This window comes from Equus caballus, chromosome 29, assembly GCF_041296265.1.
Source record: "Equus caballus isolate H_3958 breed thoroughbred chromosome 29, TB-T2T, whole genome shotgun sequence".
NCBI lineage: Eukaryota > Metazoa > Chordata > Mammalia > Perissodactyla > Equidae > Equus > Equus caballus.
The window spans coordinates 5,467,221-5,489,495 of NC_091712.1; positions in this window are offsets into that span (position 1 = coordinate 5,467,221).

A 22,275-nucleotide genomic window follows, 5' to 3' on the forward strand; every position below is an offset into this window, starting at 1 on the left:
CAGAACCACCTGCCGGAGAAGCTGGAAACACGTCCTGGACAGTCTGGAACCACCTGCCGGCCATGCCTGAACCACCTGCCGAGCACGGCGGAACCACCTGCCCGACACGCCAAAATCACCTGCGTGTTATGCCAGAACCTCTTGGAGGACTCTCTGGGATGACCTGCCGGGCATGCCGGAACCACCTCTCAGACGTGCCAGGACCATGTGGCGGACAGTCCGGAATCACCTGTTGGGCATGCGCAACCACCTCTGAGACGTACCAGAACCACATGCCGTGCCGGCTGGAACCACCTACCGGACAGACCGGAATCACCTTTCGGGCATGCCGGAACCACCTGTCAGATGTGCCAGAAACATGTGCCGGAGACGCCGGAAGCACCTGCCAAGCACGTTGGAACCACCTGCTCAACTCGCCTGAACCACCTGCCGGACATGCCAAAATCACCTGCCGACTATGCCAGAACCACTTGGCGAACACTCCGGAATCACTTGCCGGGCATGCAGGAACCACCTCTCAGACATGCCAGAACCCCGTGCCAATGACCCCGGAAGCACCAGCCGAGCACGCCAGAACCACCTGCTCGACTCGCCAGAACCACCTGCCGGACACGAAAAATCACCTGCCGGCTACGCCACAACCAGTTGTGGAACACTTCGGAATCACCTGCCGGGCTTGCTGGAACCACCTGCCGGTCATGCCAAAATCACCTGCCAACTACGCCAGAACCGCTTGGCGGACACTGCGGAAACACCTGTCGGGCCGGCTGGAACCACATCTCAGAGGTGCCAGAAACGTGTTCATGAGATGCTGGAACCACACCCCGAACAGACGGATACCACCTGCCAGAACCGCCTGAACCACCTGCTGAGCACGCCGGAACCACCTGCTCGACTCACCGGTACCACCTCCCTGACACGCCAAAATCACCTGCTGGGTATGCCAGAACCACTTGGCGGACACTCCGGAATCATCTGCCGGACATGCCGGAACCAGCTCTCAGACACACCAGAACCAAGTGCCGGAGACGCCGGAAGCACCTGCCGAGCATGCCGGAGCCACCTGCTCGACTCGCCAGAAACACCTGCCGGACACGCCAAAATCACCTGACGGGTACGCCAGAACCACCTGGCGGACACTCCGGAATCACCTGTCGCGCCTGACGGAACCATCTCTCAGACGTGCCGGAATCACGTGCCAGACACGCCGGAAACACCTACCGGACAGACCGGAACCACCTGCCAAGAACGCCGGAGCCACCTGTTCGACTCGCTGGAACCACCTGCCGGACAGGCCAATATCAACTGCTGGCTATGCCAGAACCACCTGGGGGACAGTCCGGGATCACCTGCCAGCCATGGCGGAACCACATCTCAGACGTACCAGAACCACCTGCCGGAGAGGCTGGAAACACGTCCTGGACAGACTGGAACCACGTGACGGCCATGCCTGAACCACCTGCCGAGCACGGCGGAACCACCTGCCGGACACGCCAAAATCACCTGCGGGCTACGCCAGAACCACTTGGACGACTCTCCGAAATGACCTGCCGGGCATGTTGGAACCACCTCTCAGACGTGCCAGAAGCACGTGGCGGACAGTCCGGAATCACCTGTTGGGCATACGCAACCACCTCTGACACGTAACAGAACCACGTGCCGTGCACGCCGGAACCACCTACCGGACAGACCGGAATCAACTTTTGGGCATGCCGGAACCACCAGTCAGATGTGCCAGAAACACGTGCCGGAGACGCCGGAAGCACCTGCCGAGCACGTCGCAACCACCTGCTCAACTCGCCTGAACCACCTGCCGGAAATGCCAAAATCACCTGCCCGCTACACCAGCACCACTTCGGGGACAAGCCGGAATCACGTGAGGGGCATGCCGGCACAGCCTCTCAGACTGAACCTCGTGCCGGACACCACAGAACCACCTGCCGGACAGACCGGAACCACCTGCCGGACACGCCGGAACCACCGGCTCGACCCGCCGGAACGACCGCTGGACATGCAAAATCACCTGCCGGCCACGCCGGAAACACTTGGCGAACACTCCGGAATCACATGCCGGGCATGCCGGAACCACCTCTCAGATATGCCAGAACCACGTGCCAATGACCCCGGAAGCACCTGCCGAGCACGCCGGAACCACCTGCTCGACTCGCCAGAACCACCTGCCGATCACGCAAAAATCACCTGCCGGCTACGCCACAACCAGTTGGGGAACACTTCGGAATCACCTGCCGGGCTTGCTGGAACCAACTGCCGGTCATGCCAAAATCACCTGCCAACTACGCCAGTACCACTTGGCGGACACTGTGGAAACACCTGTCGGGCCGGCCGGAACCACATCTCAGACGTGCCAGAACCATGTGCATGAGATGCTGGAACCACACCCCGAACAGACGGATACCACCTGCCAGAACCGCCTGAACCACCTGCTGAGCACGCCGGAACCACCTGCTCGACTCACCGGTACCACCTCCCTGACACGCCAAAATCACCTGCTGGGTATGCCAGAACCACTTGGCGGACACTCCGGAATCATCTGCTGGACATTCCGGAACCAGCTCTCAGACACACCAGAACCACGTGCCGGAGACACCGGAAGCACCTGCCGAGCATGCCGGAGCCACCTGCTCGACTCGCCAGAAACACCTGCCGGACACGCCAAAATCACCTGCCGGGTACGCCAGAACCACCTGGCGGACACTCCGAAATCACCTGTTGCACATGCCGGAACCACCTCTCAGACGTGCCGGAAGCACGTGCCGGACACGCCGGAATCACCTACCGGACAGACCGGAACCACCTGCCGAGCACGCCGGAGCCACCTGTTCGACTCGCTGGAACCACCTGCCGGACAGGCCAATATCAACTGCTGGCTATGCCAGAACCACCTGGGGGACGGTCCGGAATCACCTGCCAGCCATGGCGGAACCAAATCTCAGACGTACCAGAACCACCTGCCGGAGAAGCTGGAAACACGTCCTGGACAGTCTGGAACCACCTGCCGGCCAAGCCTGAACCACCTGCCAAGCACAACGGAACAACCTGCCAGACACGCCAAAATCACCTGCGTGTTATGCCAGAACCACTTGGAGGACTCTCTGGGATGACCTGCCGGGCATGCCGGAACCACCTCTCAGACGTGCCAGAACCATGTGGCGGACAGTCCGGAATCACCTGTTGGGCATGTGCAACCACCTCTGAGACGTACCAGAACCAAATGCCGTGCCGGCTGGAACCACCTACCGGACAGACCGGAATCACATTTCGGGCATGCCGGAACCACCTGTCAGATGTGCCAGAAACACGTGCCGGAGACGCCGGAAGCACCTGCCAAGCACGTTGGAACCACCTGCTCATCTCGCCTGAACCACCTGCCGGACATGCCAAAATCACCTGCCGACTATGCCAGAACCACTTGGCGAACACTCCGGAATCACTTGCCGGGCATGCAGGAACCACCTCTCAGACATGCCAGAACCCCGTGCCAATGACCCCGGAAGCACCAGCCGAGCACGCCGGAACCACCTGCTCGACTCGCCAGAACCACCTGCCGATCACGCAAAAATCACCTGCCGGCTACGCCACAACCAGTTGGGGAACACTTTGGAATCACCTGCCAGGCTTGCTGGAACCACCTGCCAGTCATGCCAAAATCACCTGCCAACTACGCCAGAACCGCTTGGCGGACACTGCGGAAACACCTGTCAAGCCGGCTGTAACCACATCTCAGGCGTGCCAGAAACGTGTTCATGAGATGCTGGAACCACACCCCGAACACACGGATACCACCTGCCAGAACCGCCTGAACCACCTGCTGAGCACGCCGGAACCACCTGCTCGACTCACCGGTACCACCTCCCTGACACACCAAAATCACCTGCTGGGTATGCCAGAACCACTTGGCGGACACTCCGGAATCATCTGCCGGACATGCCGGAACCAGCTCTCAGACACACCAGAACCAAGTGCCGGAGACGCCGGAAGCACCTGCCGATCATGCCGGAGCCACCTGCTCGACTCGCCAGAAACACCTGCCGGACACGCAAAAATCACCTGCCGGCTACGCCACAACCAGTTGGGGAACACTTCGGAATCACCTGCCGGGCTTGCTGGAACCACCTGCCGGTCATGCCAAAATCACCTGCCAACTATGCCAGTACCACTTGGCGGACACTGTGGAAACACCTGTCGGGCCGGCCGGAACCACATCTCAGACGTGCCAGAACCATGTGCATGAGATGCTGGAACCACACCCCGAACAGACGGAAAACACCTGCCAGACCCGTCTGAACAACCTGCCGAGCACGCCGGAGCCACCTGCTCGACTCGCCGGAACCACCTACCTGACATGCCCAAATCACCAGCCGGGTATGCCAGAACCACTTGGCGGACACTCCGGAATCATCTGCCGGACATGCCGGAACCAGCTCTCAGACACACCAGAACCACGTGCCGGAGAAGCTGGAAACACGTCCTGGACAGTCTGGAACCACCTGCCGGCCAAGCCTGAACCACCTGCCAAGCACAACGGAACAACCTGCCAGACACGCCAAAATCACCTGCGTGTTATGCCAGAACCACTTGGAGGACTCTCTGGGATGACCTGCCGGGCATGCCGGAACCACCTCTCAGACGTGCCAGAAGCACGTGGCGGACAGTCCGGAATCACCTGTTGGGCATACGCAACCACCTCTGACACGTTCCAGAACCACGTGCCGTGCACGCCGGAACCACCTACCGGACAGACCGGAATCAACTTTTGGGCATGCCGGAACCACCAGTCAGATGTGCCAGAAACACGTGCCGGAGACGCCGGAAGCACCTGCCGAGCACGTCGCAACCACCTGCTCAACTCGCCTGAACCACCTGCCGGACACGCCAAAATCACCTGCCCGCTACACCAGCACCACTTCGGGGACAAGCCGGAATCACGTGAGGGGCATGCCGGCACAGCCTCTCAGACTGAACCTCGTGCCGGACACCACAGAACCACCTGCCGGACAGACCGGAACCACCTGCCGGACACGCCGGAACCACCGGCTCGACCCGCCGGAACGACCGCTGGACATGCAAAATCACCTGCCGGCTACGCCGGAAACACTTGGCGAGCACTCCGGAATCACCTGCCGGGCATGCCGGAACCACCTCTCAGATATGCCAGAACCACGTGCCAATGACCCCGGAAGCACCTGCCGAGCACGCCGGAACCACCTGCTCGACTCGCCAGAACCGCCTGCCGGACACGCAAAAATCACCTGCCGGCTACGCCACAACCAGTTGGGGAACACTTCGGAATCACCTGCCGGGCTTGCTGGAACCACCTGCCGGTCATGCCAAAATCACCTGCCAACTACGCCAGTACCACTTGGCGGACACTGTGGAAACACCTGTCGGGCCGGCCGGAACCACATCTCAGACGTGCCAGAACCATGTGCATGAGATGCTGGAACCACACCCCGAACAGACGGAAAACACCTGCCAGACCCGTCTGAACAACCTGCCGAGCACGCCGGAGCCACCTGCTCGACTCGCCGGAACCACCTACCTGACATGCCCAAATCACCAGCCGGGTATGCCAGAACCACTTGGCGGACACTCCGGAATCCTCTGCCGGACATGCCGGAACCAGCTCTCAGACACACCAGAACCACGTGCTGTAGACGCCGGAAGCACCTGCCGAGCATGCCGGAGCCGCCTGCTCGACTCGCCAGAAACACCTGCCGGACACGCCAAAATCACCTGCCGGCTACGCCAGAACCACCTGGCGGACACTCCGAAATCACCTGTCGCGCATGCCGGAACCACCTCTCAGACGTGCCGGAAGCACGTGCCGGACACGCCGGAATCACCTACCGGACAGACCGGAACCACCTGCCAAGAACGCCGGAGCCACCTGTTGGACTCGCTGGAACCACCTGCCGGACAGGGCAATATCAACTGCTGGCTATGCCAGAACCACCTGGGGGACGGTCCGGAATCACCTGCCAGCCATGGCGGAACCACCTCTCAGACGTACCAGAACCACCTGCCGGAGAACCTGGAAACACGTCCTGGACAGACTGGAACCACGTGACGGCCATGCCTGAACGACCTGCCGAGCACGGCGGAACCACCTGCCGGACACGCCAAAATCACCTGCGGGCTACGCCAGAACCACTTGGACGACTCTCCGAAATGACCTGCCGGGCATGTTGGAACCACCTCTCAGACGTGCCAGAAGCACGTGGCGGACAGTCCGGAATCACCTGTTGGGCATACGCAACCACCTCTGACACGTAACAGAACCACGTGCCGTGCACGCCGGAACCACCTACCGGACAGACCGGAATCAACTTTTGGGCATGCCGGAACCACCAGTCAGATGTGCCAGAAACACGTGCCGGAGACGCCGGAAGCACCTGCCGAGCACGTCGCAACCACCTGCTCAACTCGCCTGAACCACCTGCCGGACACGCCAAATTCACCTGCCCGCTACACCAGCACCACTTCGGGGACAAGCCGGAATCACGTGAGGGGCATGCCGGCACAGCCTCTCAGACTGAACCTCGTGCCGGACACCACAGAACCACCTGCCAGACAGACCGGAACCACCTGCCGGACACGCCGGAACCACCGGCTCGACCCGCCGGAACGACCGCTGGACATGCAAAATCACCTGCCGGCTACGCCGGAAACACTTGGCGAACACTCCGGAATCACCTGCCGGGCATGCCGGAACCACCTCTCAGATATGCCAGAACCACGTGCCAATGACCCCGGAAGCACCTGCCGAGCACGCCGGAACCACCTGCTCGACTCGCCAGAACCACCTGCCGGACACGCAAAAATCACCTGCCGGCTACGCCACAACCAGTTGGGGAACACTTCGGAATCACCTGCCGGGCTTGCTGGAACCACCTGCCGGTCATGCCAAAATCACCTGCCAACTACGCCACTACCACTTGGCGGACACTGTGGAAACACCTGTCGGGCCGGCCGGAACCACATCTCAGACGAGCCAGAACCATGTGCATGAGATGCTGGAACCACACCCCGAACAGACGGAAAACACCTGCCAGACCCGTCTGAACAACCTGCCGAGCACGCCGGAGCCACCTGCTCGACTCGCCGGAACCACCTACCTGACATGCCCAAATCACCAGCCGGGTATGCCAGAACCACTTGGCGCACACTCCGGAATCATCTGCCGGACATGCCGGAACCAGCTCTCAGACACACCAGAACCACGTGCCGGAGACGCCGGAAGCACCTGCCGAGCATGCCGGAGCCACCTGCTCGACTCGCCAGAAACACCTGCCGGACACGCCAAAATCACCTGCCGGGTACGCCAGAACCACCTGGAGTACACTCCGGAATCACCTGTCACTCATGACAGAACCACCTCTCAGACGTGCCGGAAGCACGTGCCGGACACGCCGGAATCACCTACCGGACAGACCGGAACCACCTGCCGAGCACGCCGGAGCCACCTGTTCGACTCGCTGGAACCACCTGCCGGACAGGCCAATATCAACTGCTGGCTATGCCAGAACCACCTGGGGGACGGTCCGGAATCACCTGCCAGCCATGGCGGAACCACCTCTCAGACGTACCAGAACCACCTGCCGGAGAAGCTGGAAACACGTCCTGGACAGTCTGGAAACACGTGACGGCCATGCCTGAACCACCTGCCCAGCACGGCGGAACCACCTGCCGGACACGCCAAAATCACCTGCGGGCTACGCCAGAACCACTTGGACGACTCTCCGAAATGACCTGCCGGGCATGTTGGAACCACCTCTCAGACGTGCCAGAAGCACGTGGCGGACAGTCCGGAATCACCTGTTGGGCATACGCAACCACCTCTGAGACGTACCAGAACCACGTGCCGTGCACGCCGGAACCACCTACCGGACAGACCGGAATCAACTTTTGGGCATGCCGGAACCACCAGTCAGATGTGCCAGAAACACGTGCCGGAGACGCCGGAAGCACCTGCCGAGCACGTCGCAACCACCTGCTCAACTCGCCTGAACCACCTGCCGGACACGCCAAATTCACCTGCCCGCTACACCAGCACCACTTCGGGGACAAGCCGGAATCACGTGAGGGGCATGCCGGCACAGCCTCTCAGACTGAACCTCGTGCCGGACACCACAGAACCACCTGCCGGACAGACCGGAACCACCTGCCGGACACCCCGGAACCACCGGCTCGAAACGCCGGAACGACCGCTGGACATGCAAAATCACCTGCCGGCTACGCCGGAAACACTTGGCGAACACTCCGGAATCACCTGCCGGGCATGCCGGAACCACCTCTCAGATATGCCAGAACCACGTGCCAATGACCCCGGAAGCACCTGCCGAGCACGCCGGAACCACCTGCTCGACTCGCCAGAACCACCTGCCGGACACGCAAAAATCACCTGCCGGCTACGCCACAACCAGTTGGGGAACACTTCGGAATCACCTGCCGGGCTTGCTGGAACCACCTGCCGGTCATGCCAAAATCACCTGCCAACTACGCCAGTACCACTTGGCGGACACTGTGGAAACACCTGTCGGCCCGGCCGGAACCACATCTCAGACGTGCCAGAACCATGTGCATGAGATGCTGGAACCACACCCCGAACAGACGGATACCACCTGCCAGAACCGCCTGAACCACCTGCTGAGCACGCCGGAACCACCTGCTCGACTCACCGGTACCACCTCCCTGACACGCCAATATCACCTGCTGGGTATGCCAGAACCACTTGGCGGACACTCCGGAATCATCTGCCGGACATTCCGGAACCAGCTCTCAGACACACCAGAACCACGTGCCGGAGACGCCGGAAGCACCTGCCGAGCATGCCGGAGCCACCTGCTCGACTCGCCAGAAACACCTGCCGGACACGCCAAAATCACCTGCCGGGTACGCCAGAACCACCTGGCGGACACTCCGAAATCACCTGTTGCGCATGCCGGAACCACCTCTCAGACGTGCCGGAAGCACGTGCCGGACACGCCGGAATCACCTACCGGACAGACCGGAACCACCTGCCGAGCACGCCGGAGCCACCTGTTCGACTCGCTGGAACCACCTGCCGGACAGGCCAATATCAACTGCTGGCTATGCCAGAACCACCTGGGGGACGGTCCGGAATCACCTTCCAGCCATGGCGGAACCAAATCTCAGACGTACCAGAACCACCTGCCGGAGAAGCTGGAAACACGTCCTGGACAGTCTGGAACCACCTGCCGGCCAAGCCTGAACCACCTGCCAAGCACAACGGAACAACCTGCCAGACACGCCAAAATCACCTGCGTGTTATGCCAGAAACACTTGGAGGACTCTCTGGGATGACCTGCCGGGCATGCCGGAACCACCTCTCAGACGTGCCAGAACCATGTGGCGGACAGTCCGGAATCACCTGTTGGGCATGTGCAACCACCTCTGAGACGTACCAGAACCAAATGCCGTGCCGGCTGGAACCACCTACCGGACAGACCGGAATCACCTTTCGGGCATGCCGGAACCACCTGTCAGATGTGCCAGAAACACGTGCCGGAGACGCCGGAAGCACCTGCCAAGCACGTTGGAACCACCTGCTCAACTCGCCTGAACCACCTGCCGGACATGCCAAAATCACCTGCCGACTATGCCAGAACCACTTGGCGAACACTCCGGAATCACTTGCCGGGCATGCAGGAACCACCTCTCAGACATGCCAGAACCCCGTGCCAATGACCCCGGAAGCACCAGCCGAGCACGCCGGAACCACCTGCTCGACTCGCCAGAACCACCTGCCGATCACGCAAAAATCACCTGCCGGCTACGCCACAACCAGTTGGTGAACACTTTGGAATCACCTGCCAGGCTTGCTGGAGCCACCTGCCAGTCATGCCAAAATCACCTGCCAACTACGCCAGAACCGCTTGGCGGACACTGCGGAAACACCTGTCGAGCCGGCTGTAACCACATCTCAGGCGTGCCAGAAACGTGTTCATGAGATGCTGGAACCACACCCCGAACACACGGATACCACCTGCCAGAACCGCCTGAACCACCTGCTGAGCACGCCGGAACCACCTGCTCGACTCACCGGTACCACCTCCCTGACACACCAAAATCACCTGCTGGGTATGCCAGAACCACTTGGCGGACACTCCGGAATCATCTGCCGGACATGCCGGAACCAGCTCTCAGACACACCAGAACCAAGTGCCGGAGACGCCGGAAGCACCTGCCGATCATGCCGGAGCCACCTGCTCGACTCGCCAGAAACACCTGCCGGACACGCAAAAATCACCTGCCGGCTGCGCCACAACCAGTTGGGGAACACTTCGGAATCACCTGCCGGGCTTGCTGGAACCACCTGCCGGTCATGCCAAAATCACCTGCCAACTATGCCAGTACCACTTGGCGGACACTGTGGAAACACCTGTCGGGCCGGCCGGAACCACATCTCAGACGTGCCAGAACCATGTGCATGAGATGCTGGAACCACACCCCGAACAGACGGACAACACCTGCCAGACCCGTCTGAACAACCTGCCGAGCACGCCGGAGCCACCTGCTCGACTCGCCGGAACCACCTACCTGACATGCCCAAATCACCAGCCGGGTATGCCAGAACCACTTGGCGGACACTCCGGAATCATCTGCCGGACATGCCGGAACCAGCTCTCAGACACACCAGAACCACGTGCCGGAGAAGCTGGAAACACGTCCTGGACAGTCTGGAACCACCTGCCGGCCAAGCCTGAACCACCTGCCAAGCACAACGGAACAACCTGCCAGACACGCCAAAATCACCTGCGTGTTATGCCAGAACCACTTGGAGGACTCTCTGGGATGACCTGCCGGGCATGCCGGAACCACCTCTCAGACGTGCCAGAAGCACGTGGCGGACAGTCCGGAATCACCTGTTGGGCATACGCAACCACCTCTGACACGTTCCAGAACCACGTGCCGTGCACGCCGGAACCACCTACCGGACAGACCGGAATCAACTTTTGGGCATGCCGGAACCACCAGTCAGATGTGCCAGAAACACGTGCCGGAGACGCCGGAAGCACCTGCCGAGCACGTCGCAACCACCTGCTCAACTCGCCTGAACCACCTGCCGGACACGCCAAAATCACCTGCCCGCTACACCAGCACCACTTCGGGGACAAGCCGGAATCACGTGAGGGGCATGCCGGCACAGCCTCTCAGACTGAACCTCGTGCCGGACACCACAGAACCACCTGCCGGACAGACCGGAACCACCTGCCGGACACGCCGGAACCACCGGCTCGACCCGCCGGAACGACCGCTGGACATGCAAAATCACCTGCCGGCTACGCCGGAAACACTTGGCGAGCACTCCGGAATCACCTGCCGGGCATGCCGGAACCACCTCTCAGATATGCCAGAACCACGTGCCAATGACCCCGGAAGCACCTGCCGAGCACGCCGGAACCACCTGCTCGACTCGCCAGAACCGCCTGCCGGACTCGCAAAAATCACCTGCCGGCTACGCCACAACCAGTTGGGGAACACTTCGGAATCACCTGCCGGGCTTGCTGGAACCACCTGCCGGTCATGCCAAAATCACCTGCCAACTACGCCAGTACCACTTGGCGGACACTGTGGAAACACCTGTCGGGCCGGCCGGAACCACATCTCAGACGTGCCAGAACCATGTGCATGAGATGCTGGAACGACACCCCGAACAGACGGAAAACACCTGCCAGACCCGTCTGAACAACCCGCCGAGCACGCCGGAGCCACCTGCTCGACTCGCCGGAACCACCTACCTGACATGCCCAAATCACCAGCCGGGTATGCCAGAACCACTTGGCGGACACTCCGGAATCATCTGCCGGATATGCCGGAACCAGCTCTCAGACACACCAGAACCACGTGCCGGAGACGCCGGAAGCACCTGCCGAGCATGCCGGAGCCACCTGCTCGACTCGCCAGAAACACCTGCCGGACACGCCAAAATCACCTGCCGGCTACGCCAGAACCACCTGGCGGACACTCCGAAATCACCTGTCGCGCATGCCGGAACCACCTCTCAGACGTGCCGGAAGCACGTGCCGGACACGCCGGAATCACTTACCGGACAGACCGGAACCACCTGCCGAGCACGCCGGAGCCACCTGTTCGACTCGCTGGAACCACCTGCCGGACAGGCCAATATCAACTGCTGGCTATGCCAGAACCACCTGGGGGACGGTCCGGAATCACCTGCCAGCCATGGCGGAACCACCTCTCAGACGTACCAGAACCACCTGCCGGAGAAGCTGGAAACACGTCCTGGACAGACTGGAATCACGTGACGGCCATGCCTGAACCACCTGCCGGACGTGCCAAAATCACCTGCGGGCTACGCCAGAACCACTTGGACGACTCTCCGAAATGACCTGCCTGGCATGTTGGAACCACCTCTCAGACGTGCCAGAAGCACGTGGCGGACAGTCCGGAATCACCTGTTGGGCATACGCAACCACCTCTGAGACGTACCAGAACCACGTGCCGTGCACGCCGGAACCACCTACCGGACAGACCGGAATCAACTTTTGGGCATGCCGGAACCACCAGTCAGATGTGCCAGAAACACGTGCCGGAGACGCCGGAAGCACCTGCCGAGCACGTCGCAACCACCTGCTCAACTCGCCTGAACCACCTGCCGGACACGCCAAATTCACCTGTCCGCTACACCAGCACCACTTCGGGGACAAGCCGGAATCACGTGAGGGGCATGCCGGCACAGCCTCTCAGACTGAACCTCGTGCCGGACACCACAGAACCACCTGCCGGACAGACCGGAACCACCTGCCGGACACGCCGGAACCACCGGCTCGACCCGCCGGAACGACCGCTGGACATGCAAAATCACCTGCCGGCTACGCCGGAAACACTTGGCGAACACTCCGGAATCACCTGCCGGGCATGCCGGAACCACCTCTCAGATATGCCAGAACCACGTGCCAATGACCCCGGAAGCACCTGCCGAGCACGCCGGAACCACCTGCTCGACTCGCCAGAACCACCTGCCGGACACGCAAAAATCACCTGCCGGCTACGCCACAACCAGTTGGGAACACTTCGGAATCACCTGCCGGGCTTGCTGGAACCACCTGCCGGTCATGCCAAAATCACCTGCCAACTACGCCAGTACCACTTGGCGGACACTGTGGAAACACCTGTCGGGCCGGCCGGAACCACATCTCAGACGTGCCAGAACCATGTGCATGAGATGCTGGAACCACACCCCGAACAGACGGATACCACCTGCCAGAACCGCCTCAACCACCTGCTGAGCACGCCAGAACCACCTGCTCGACTCACCGGTACCACCTCCCTGACACGCCAAAATCACCTACTGGGTATGCCAGAACCACTTGGCGGACACTCCGGAATCATCTGCCGGACATGCCGGAACCAGCTCTCAGACACACCAGAACCACGTGCCGGAGAAGCTGGAAACACGTCCTGGACAGTCTGGAACCACCTGCCGGCCAAGCCTGAACCACCTGCCAAGCACAACGGAACAACCTGCCAGACACGCCAAAATCACCTGCGTGTTATGCCAGAACCACTTGGAGGACTCTCTGGGATGACCTGCCGGGCATGCCGGAAACACCTCTCAGACGTGCCAGAACCATGTGGCGGACAGTCCGGAATCACCTGTTGGGCATGTGCAACCACCTCTGAGACGTACCAGAACCACATGCCGTGCCGGCTGGAACCACCTACCGGACAGACCGGAATCACCTTTCGGGCATGCCGGAACCACCTGTCAGATGTGCCAGAAACACGTGCCGGAGACGCCGGAAGCACCTGCCAAGCACGTTGGAACCACCTGCTCAACTCGCCTGAACCACCTGCCGGACATGCCAAAATCACCTGCCGACTATGCCAGAACCACTTGGCGAACACTCCGGAATCACTTGCCGGGCATGCAGGAACCACCTCTCAGACATGCCAGAACCCCGTGCCAATGACCCCGGAAGCACCAGCCGAGCACGCCAGAACCACCTGCTCGACTCGCCAGAACCACCTGCCGATCACGCAAAAATCACCTGCCGGCTACGCCACAACCAGTTGGGGAACACTTTGGAATCACCTGCCAGGCTTGCTGGAACCACCTGCCAGTCATGCCAAAATCACCTGCCAACTACGCCAGAACCGCTTGGCGGACACTGCGGAAACACCTGTCGGGCCGGCTGGAACCACATCTCAGACGTGCCAGAAACGTGTTCATGAGATGCTGGAACCACACCCCGAACAGACAGATACCACCTGCCAGAACCGCCTGAACCACCTGCTGAGCACGCCGGAACCACCTGCTCGACTCACCGGTACCACCTCCCTGACACGCCAAAATCTCCTGCTGGGTATGCCAGAACCACTTGGCGGACACTCCGGAATCATCTGCCGGACATGCCGGAACCAGCTCTCAGACACACCAGAACCACGTGCCGGAGACGCCGGAAGCACCTGCCGAGCATGCCGGAGCCACCTGCTCGACTCGCCAGAAACACCTGCCGGACACGCCAAAATCACCTGCCGGGTACGCCAGAACCACCTGGCGGACACTCCGAAATCACCTGTTGCGCATCCCGGAACCACCTCTCAGACGTGCCGGAAGCACGTGCCGGACACGCCGGAATCACCTACCGGACAGACCGGAACCACCTGCCGAGCACGCCGGAGCCACCTGTTCGACTCGCTGGAACCACCTGCCGGACAGGCCAATATCAACTGCTGGCTATGCCAGAACCACATGGGGGACGGTCCGGAATCACCTGCCAGCCATGGCGGAACCAAATCTCAGACGTACCAGAACCACCTGCCGGAGAAGCTGGAAACACGTCCTGGACAGTCTGGAACCACCTGCCGGCCAAGCCTGAACCACCTGCCAAGCACAACGGAACAACCTGCCAGACACGCCAAAATCACCTGCGTGTTATGCCAGAAACACTTGGAGGACTCTCTGGGATGACCTGCCGGGCATGCCGGAACCACCTCTCAGACGTGCCAGAACCATGTGGCGGACAGTCCGGAATCACCTGTTGGGCATGTGCAACCACCTCTGAGACGTACCAGAACCAAATGCCGTGCCGGCTGGAACCACCTACTGGACAGACCGGAATCACCTTTCGGGCATGCCGGAACCACCTGTCAGATGTGCCAGAAACACGTGCCGGAGACGCCGGAAGCACCTGCCAAGCACGTTGGAACCACCTGCTCAACTCGCCTGAACCACCTGCCGGACATGCCAAAATCACCTGCCGACTATGCCAGAACCACTTGGCGAACACTCCGGAATCACTTGCCGGGCATGCAGGAACCACCTCTCAGACATGCCAGAACCCCGTGCCAATGACCCCGGAAGCACCAGCCGAGCACGCCGGAACCACCTGCTCGACTCGCCAGAACCACCTGCCGATCACGCAAAAATCACCTGCCGGCTACGCCACAACCAGTTGGTGAACACTTTGGAATCACCTGCCAGGCTTGCTGGAGCCACCTGCCAGTCATGCCAAAATCACCTGCCAACTACGCCAGAACCGCTTGGCGGACACTGCGGAAACACCTGTCGAGCCGGCTGTAACCACATCTCAGGCGTGCCAGAAACGTGTTCATGAGATGCTGGAACCACACCCCGAACACACGGATACCACCTGCCAGAACCGCCTGAACCACCTGCTGAGCACGCCGGAACCACCTGCTCGACTCACCGGTACCACCTCCCTGACACACCAAAATCACCTGCTGGGTATGCCAGAACCACTTGGCGGACACTCCGGAATCATCTGCCGGACATGCCGGAACCAGCTCTCAGACACACCAGAACCAAGTGCCGGAGACGCCGGAAGCACCTGCCGATCATGCCGGAGCCACCTGCTCGACTCGCCAGAAACACCTGCCGGACACGCAAAAATCACCTGCCGGCTACGCCACAACCAGTTGGGGAACACTTCGGAATCACCTGCCGGGCTTGCTGGAACCACCTGCCGGTCATGCCAAAATCACCTGCCAACTATGCCAGTACCACTTGGCGGACACTGTGGAAACACCTGTCGGGCCGGCCGGAACCACATCTCAGACGTGCCAGAACCATGTGCATGAGATGCTGGAACCACACCCCGAACAGACGGAAAACACCTGCCAGACCCGTCTGAACAACCTGCCGAGCACGCCGGAGCCACCTGCTCGACTCGCCGGAACCACCACCTGACATGCCCAAATCACCAGCCGGGTATGCCAGAACCACTTGGCGGACACTCCGGAATCATCTGCCGGACATGCCGGAACCAGCTCTCAGACACACCAGAACCACGTGCCGGAGAAGCTGGAAACACGTCCTGGACAGTCTGGAACCACCTGCCGGCCAAGCCTGAACCACCTGCCAAGCACAACGGAACAACCTGCCAGACACGCCAAAATCACCTGCGTGTTATGCCAGAACCACTTGGAGGACTCTCTGGGATGACCTGCCGGGCATGCCGGAACCACCTCTCAGACGTGCCAGAAGCACGTGGCGGACAGTCCGGAATCACCTGTTGGGCATACGCAACCACCTCTGACACGTTCCAGAACCACGTGCCGTGCACGCCGGAACCACCTACCGGACAGACCGGAATCAACTTTTGGGCATGCCGGAACCACCAGTCAGATGTGCCAGAAACACGTGCCGGAGACGCCGGAAGCACCTGCCGAGCACGTCGCAACCACCTGCTCAACTCGCCTGAACCACCTGCCGGACACGCCAAAATCACCTGCCCGCTACACCAGCACCACTTCGGGGACAAGCCGGAATCACGTGAGGGGCATGCCGGCACAGCCTCTCAGACTGAACCTCGTGCCGGACACCACAGAACCACCTGCCGGACAGACCGGAACCACCTGCCGGACACGCCGGAACCACCGGCTCGACCCGCCGGAACGACCGCTGGACATGCAAAATCACCTGCCGGCTACGCCGGAAACACTTGGCGAGCACTCCGGAATCACCTGCCGGGCATGCCGGAACCACCTCTCAGATATGCCAGAACCACGTGCCAATGACCCCGGAAGCACCTGCCGAGCACGCCGGAACCACCTGCTCGACTCGCCAGAACCGCCTGCCGGACACGCAAAAATCACCTGCCGGCTACGCCACAACCAGTTGGGGAACACTTCGGAATCACCTGCCGGGCTTGCTGGAACCACCTGCCGGTCATGCCAAAATCACCTGCCAACTACGCCAGTACCACTTGGCGGACACTGTGGAAACACCTGTCGGGCCGGCCGGAACCACATCTCAGACGTGCCAGAACCATGTGCATGAGATGCTGGAACGACACCCCGAACAGACGGAAAACACCTGCCAGACCCGTCTGAACAACCCGCCGAGCACGCCGGAGCCACCTGCTCGACTCGCCGGAACCACCTACCTGACATGCCCAAATCACCAGCCGGGTATGCCAGAACCACTTGGCGGACACTCCGGAATCATCTGCCGGACATGCCGGAACCAGCTCTCAGACACACCAGAACCACGTGCCGGAGACGCCGGAAGCACCTGCCGAGCATGCCGGAGCCACCTGCTCGACTCGCCAGAAACACCTGCTGGACACGCCAAAATCACCTGCCGGCTACGCCAGAACCACCTGGCGGACACTCCGAAATCACCTGTCGCGCATGCCGGAACCACCTCTCAGACGTGCCGGAAGCACGTGCCGGACACGCCGGAATCACCTACCGGACAGACCGGAACCACCTGCCGAGCACGCCGGAGCCACCTGTTCGACTCGCTGGAACCACCTGCCGGACAGGCCAATATCAACTGCTGGCTATGCCAGAACCACCTGGGGGACGGTCCGGAATCACCTGCCAGCCATGGCGGAACCACCTCTCAGACGTACCAGAACCACCTGCCGGAGAAGCTGGAAACACGTCCTGGACAGACTGGAACCACGTGACGGCCATGCCTGAACCACCTGCCGGACATGCCAAAATCACCTGCGGGCTACGCCATAACCACTTGGACGACTCTCCGAAATGACCTGCCTGGCATGTTGGAACCACCTCTCAGACGTGCCAGAAGCACGTGGCGGACAGTCCGGAATCACCTGTTGGGCATACGCAACCACCTCTGAGACGTACCAGAACCACGTGCCGTGCACGCCGGAACCACCTACCGGACAGACCGGAATCAACTTTTGGGCATGCCGGAACCACCAGTCAGATGTGCCAGAAACACGTGCCGGAGACGCCGGAAGCACCTGCCGAGCACGTCGCAACCACCTGCTCAACTCGCCTGAACCACCTGCCGGACACGCCAAATTCACCTGTCCGCTACACCAGCACCACTTCGGGGACAAGCCGGAATCACGTGAGGGGCATGCCGGCACAGCCTCTCAGACTGAACCTCGTGCCGGACACCACAGAACCACCTGCCGGACAGACCGGAACCACCTGCCGGACACGCCGGAACCACCGGCTCGACCCGCCGGAACGACCGCTGGACATGCAAAATCACCTGCCGGCTACGCCGGAAACACTTGGCGAACACTCCGGAATCACCTGCCGGGCATGCCGGAACCACCTCTCAGATATGCCAGAACCACGTGCCAATGACCCCGGAAGCACCTGCCGAGCACGCCGGAACCACCTGCTCGACTCGCCAGAACCACCTGCCGGACATGCAAAAATCACCTGCCGGCTACGCCACAACCAGTTGGGGAACACTTCGGAATCACCTGCCGGGCTTGCTGGAACCACCTGCCGGTCATGCCAAAATCACCTGCCAACTACGCCAGTACCACTTGGCGGACACTGTGGAAACACCTGTCGGGCCGGCCGGAACCACATCTCAGACGTGCCAGAACCATGTGCATGAGATGCTGGAACCACACCCCGAACAGACGGATACCACCTGCCAGAACCGCCTCAACCACCTGCTGAGCACGCCGGAACCACCTGCTCGACTCACCGGTACCACCTCCCTGACACGCCAAAATCACCTACTGGGTATGCCAGAACCACTTGGCGGACACTCCGGAATCATCTGCCGGACATGCCGGAACCAGCTCTCAGACACACCAGAACCACGTGCCGGAGAAGCTGGAAACACGTCCTGGACAGTCTGGAACCACCTGCCGGCCAAGCCTGAACCACCTGCCAAGCACAACGGAACAACCTGCCAGACACGCCAAAATCACCTGCGTGTTATGCCAGAACCACTTGGAGGACTCTCTGGGATGACCTGCCGGGCATGCCGGAAACACCTCTCAGACGTGCCAGAACCATGTGGCGGACAGTCCGGAATCACCTGTTGGGCATGTGCAAGCACCTCTGAGACGTACCAGAACCACATGCCGTGCCGGCTGGAACCACCTACCGGACAGACCGGAATCACCTTTCGGGCAACCCGGAACCACCTGTCAGATGTGCCAGAAACACGTGCCGGAGACGCCGGAAGCACCTGCCAAGCACGTTGGAACCACCTGCTCAACTCGCCTGAACCACCTGCCGGACATGCCAAAATCACCTGCCGACTATGCCAGAACCACTTGGCGAACACTCCGGAATCACTTGCCGGGCATGCAGGAACCACCTCTCAGACATGCCAGAACCCCGTGCCAATGACCCCGGAAGCACCAGCCGAGCACGCCAGAACCACCTGCTCGACTCGCCAGAACCACCTGCCGATCACGCAAAAATCACCTGCCGGCTACGCCACAACCAGTTGGGGAACACTTTGGAATCACCTGCCAGGCTTGCTGGAACCACCTGCCAGTCATGCCAAAATCACCTGCCAACTACGCCAGAACCGCTTGGCGGACACTGCGGAAACACCTGTCGGGCCGGCTGGAACCACATCTCAGACGTGCCAGAAACGTGTTCATGAGATGCTGGAACCACACCCCGAACAGACGGATACCACCTGCCAGAACCGCCTGAACCACCTGCTGAGCACGCCGGAACCACCTGCTCGACTCACCGGTACCACCTCCCTGACACGCCAAAATCTCCTGCTGGGTATGCCAGAACCACTTGGCGGACACTCCGGAATCATCTGCCGGACATGCCGGAACCAGCTCTCAGACACACCAGAAGCAAGTGCCGGAGACGCCGGAAGCACCTGCCGAGCATGCCGGAGCCACCTGCTCGACTCGCCAGAAACACCTGCCGGACACGCCAAAATCACCTGCCGGGTACGCCAGAACCACCTGGCGGACACTCCGGAATCACCTGTCGCGCATGCCGGAACCACCTCTCAGACGTGCCGGAAGCACGTGCCGGACACGCCGGAATCACCTACCGGACAGACCGGAACCACCTGCCGAGCACGCCGGAGCCACCTGTTCGACTCGCTGGAACCACCTGCCGGACAGGCCAATATCAACTGCTGGCTATGCCAGAACCACCTGGGGGACGGTCCGGAATCACCTGCCAGCCATGGCGGAACCACCTCTCAGACGTACCAGAACCACCTGCCGGAGAAGCTGGAAACACGTCCTGGACAGACTGGAACCACGTGACGGCCATGCCTGAACCACCTGCCGGACATGCCAAAATCACCTGCGGGCTACGCCAGAACCACTTGGACGACTCTCCGAAATGACCTGCCTGGCATGTTGGAACCACCTCTCAGACGTGCCAGAAGCACGTGGCGGACAGTCCGGAATCACCTGTTGGGCATACGCAACCACCTCTGAGACGTACCAGAACCACGTGCCGTGCACGCCGGAACCACCTACCGGACAGACCGGAATCAACTTTTGGGCATGCCGGAACCACCAGTCAGATGTGCCAGAAACACGTGCCGGAGACGCCGGAAGCACCTGCCGAGCACGTCGCAACCACCTGCTCAACTCGCCTGAACCACCTGCCGGACACGCCAAATTCACCTGTCCGCTACACCAGCACCACTTCGGGGACAAGCCGGAATCACGTGAGGGGCATGCCGGCACAGCCTCTCAGACTGAACCTCGTGCCGGACACCACAGAACCACCTGCCGGACAGACCGGAACCACCTGCCGGACACGCCGGAACCACCGGCTCGACCCGCCGGAACGACCGCTGGACATGCAAAATCACCTGCCGGCTACGCCGGAAACACTTGGCGAACACTCCGGAATCACCTGCCGGGCATGCCGGAACCACCTCTCAGATATGCCAGAACCACGTGCCAATGACCCCGGAAGCACCTGCCGAGCACGCCGGAACCACCTGCTCGACTCGCCAGAACCACCTGCCGGACACGCAAAAATCACCTGCCGGCTACGCCACAACCAGTTGGGGAACACTTCGGAATCACCTGCCGGGCTTGCTGGAACCACCTGCCGGTCATGCCAAAATCACCTGCCAACTACGCCAGTACCACTTGGCGGACACTGTGGAAACACCTGTCGGGCCGGCCGGAACCACATCTCAGACGTGCCAGAACCATGTGCATGAGATGCTGGAACCACACCCCGAACAGACGGATACCACCTGCCAGAACCGCCTGAACCACCTGCTGAGCACGCCGGAACCACCTGCTCGACTCACCGGTACCACCTCCCTGACACGCCAAAATCACCTACTGGGTATGCCAGAACCACTTGGCGGACACTCCGGAATCATCTGCCGGACATGCCGGAACCAGCTCTCAGACACACCAGAACCACGTGCCGGAGAAGCTGGAAACACGTCCTGGACAGTCTGGAACCACCTGCCGGCCAAGCCTGAACCACCTGCCAAGCACAACGGAACAACCTGCCAGACACGCCAAAATCACCTGCGTGTTATGCCAGAACCACTTGGAGGACTCTCTGGGATGACCTGCCGGGCATGCCGGAAACACCTCTCAGACGTGCCAGAACCATGTGGCGGACAGTCCGGAATCACCTGTTGGGCATGTGCAACCACCTCTGAGACGTACCAGAACCACATGCCGTGCCGGCTGGAACCACCTACCGGACAGACCGGAATCACCTTTCGGGCATGCCGGAACCACCTGTCAGATGTGCCAGAAACACGTGCCGGAGACGCCGGAAGCACCTGCCAAGCACGTTGGAACCACCTGCTCAACTCGCCTGAACCACCTGCCGGACATGCCAAAATCACCTGCCGACTATGCCAGAACCACTTGGCGAACACTCCGGAATCACTTGCCGGGCATGCAGGAACCACCTCTCAGACATGCCAGAACCCCGTGCCAATGACCCCGGAAGCACCAGCCGAGCACGCCAGAACCACCTGCTCGACTCGCCAGAACCACCTGCCGATCACGCAAAAATCACCTGCCGGCTACGCCACAA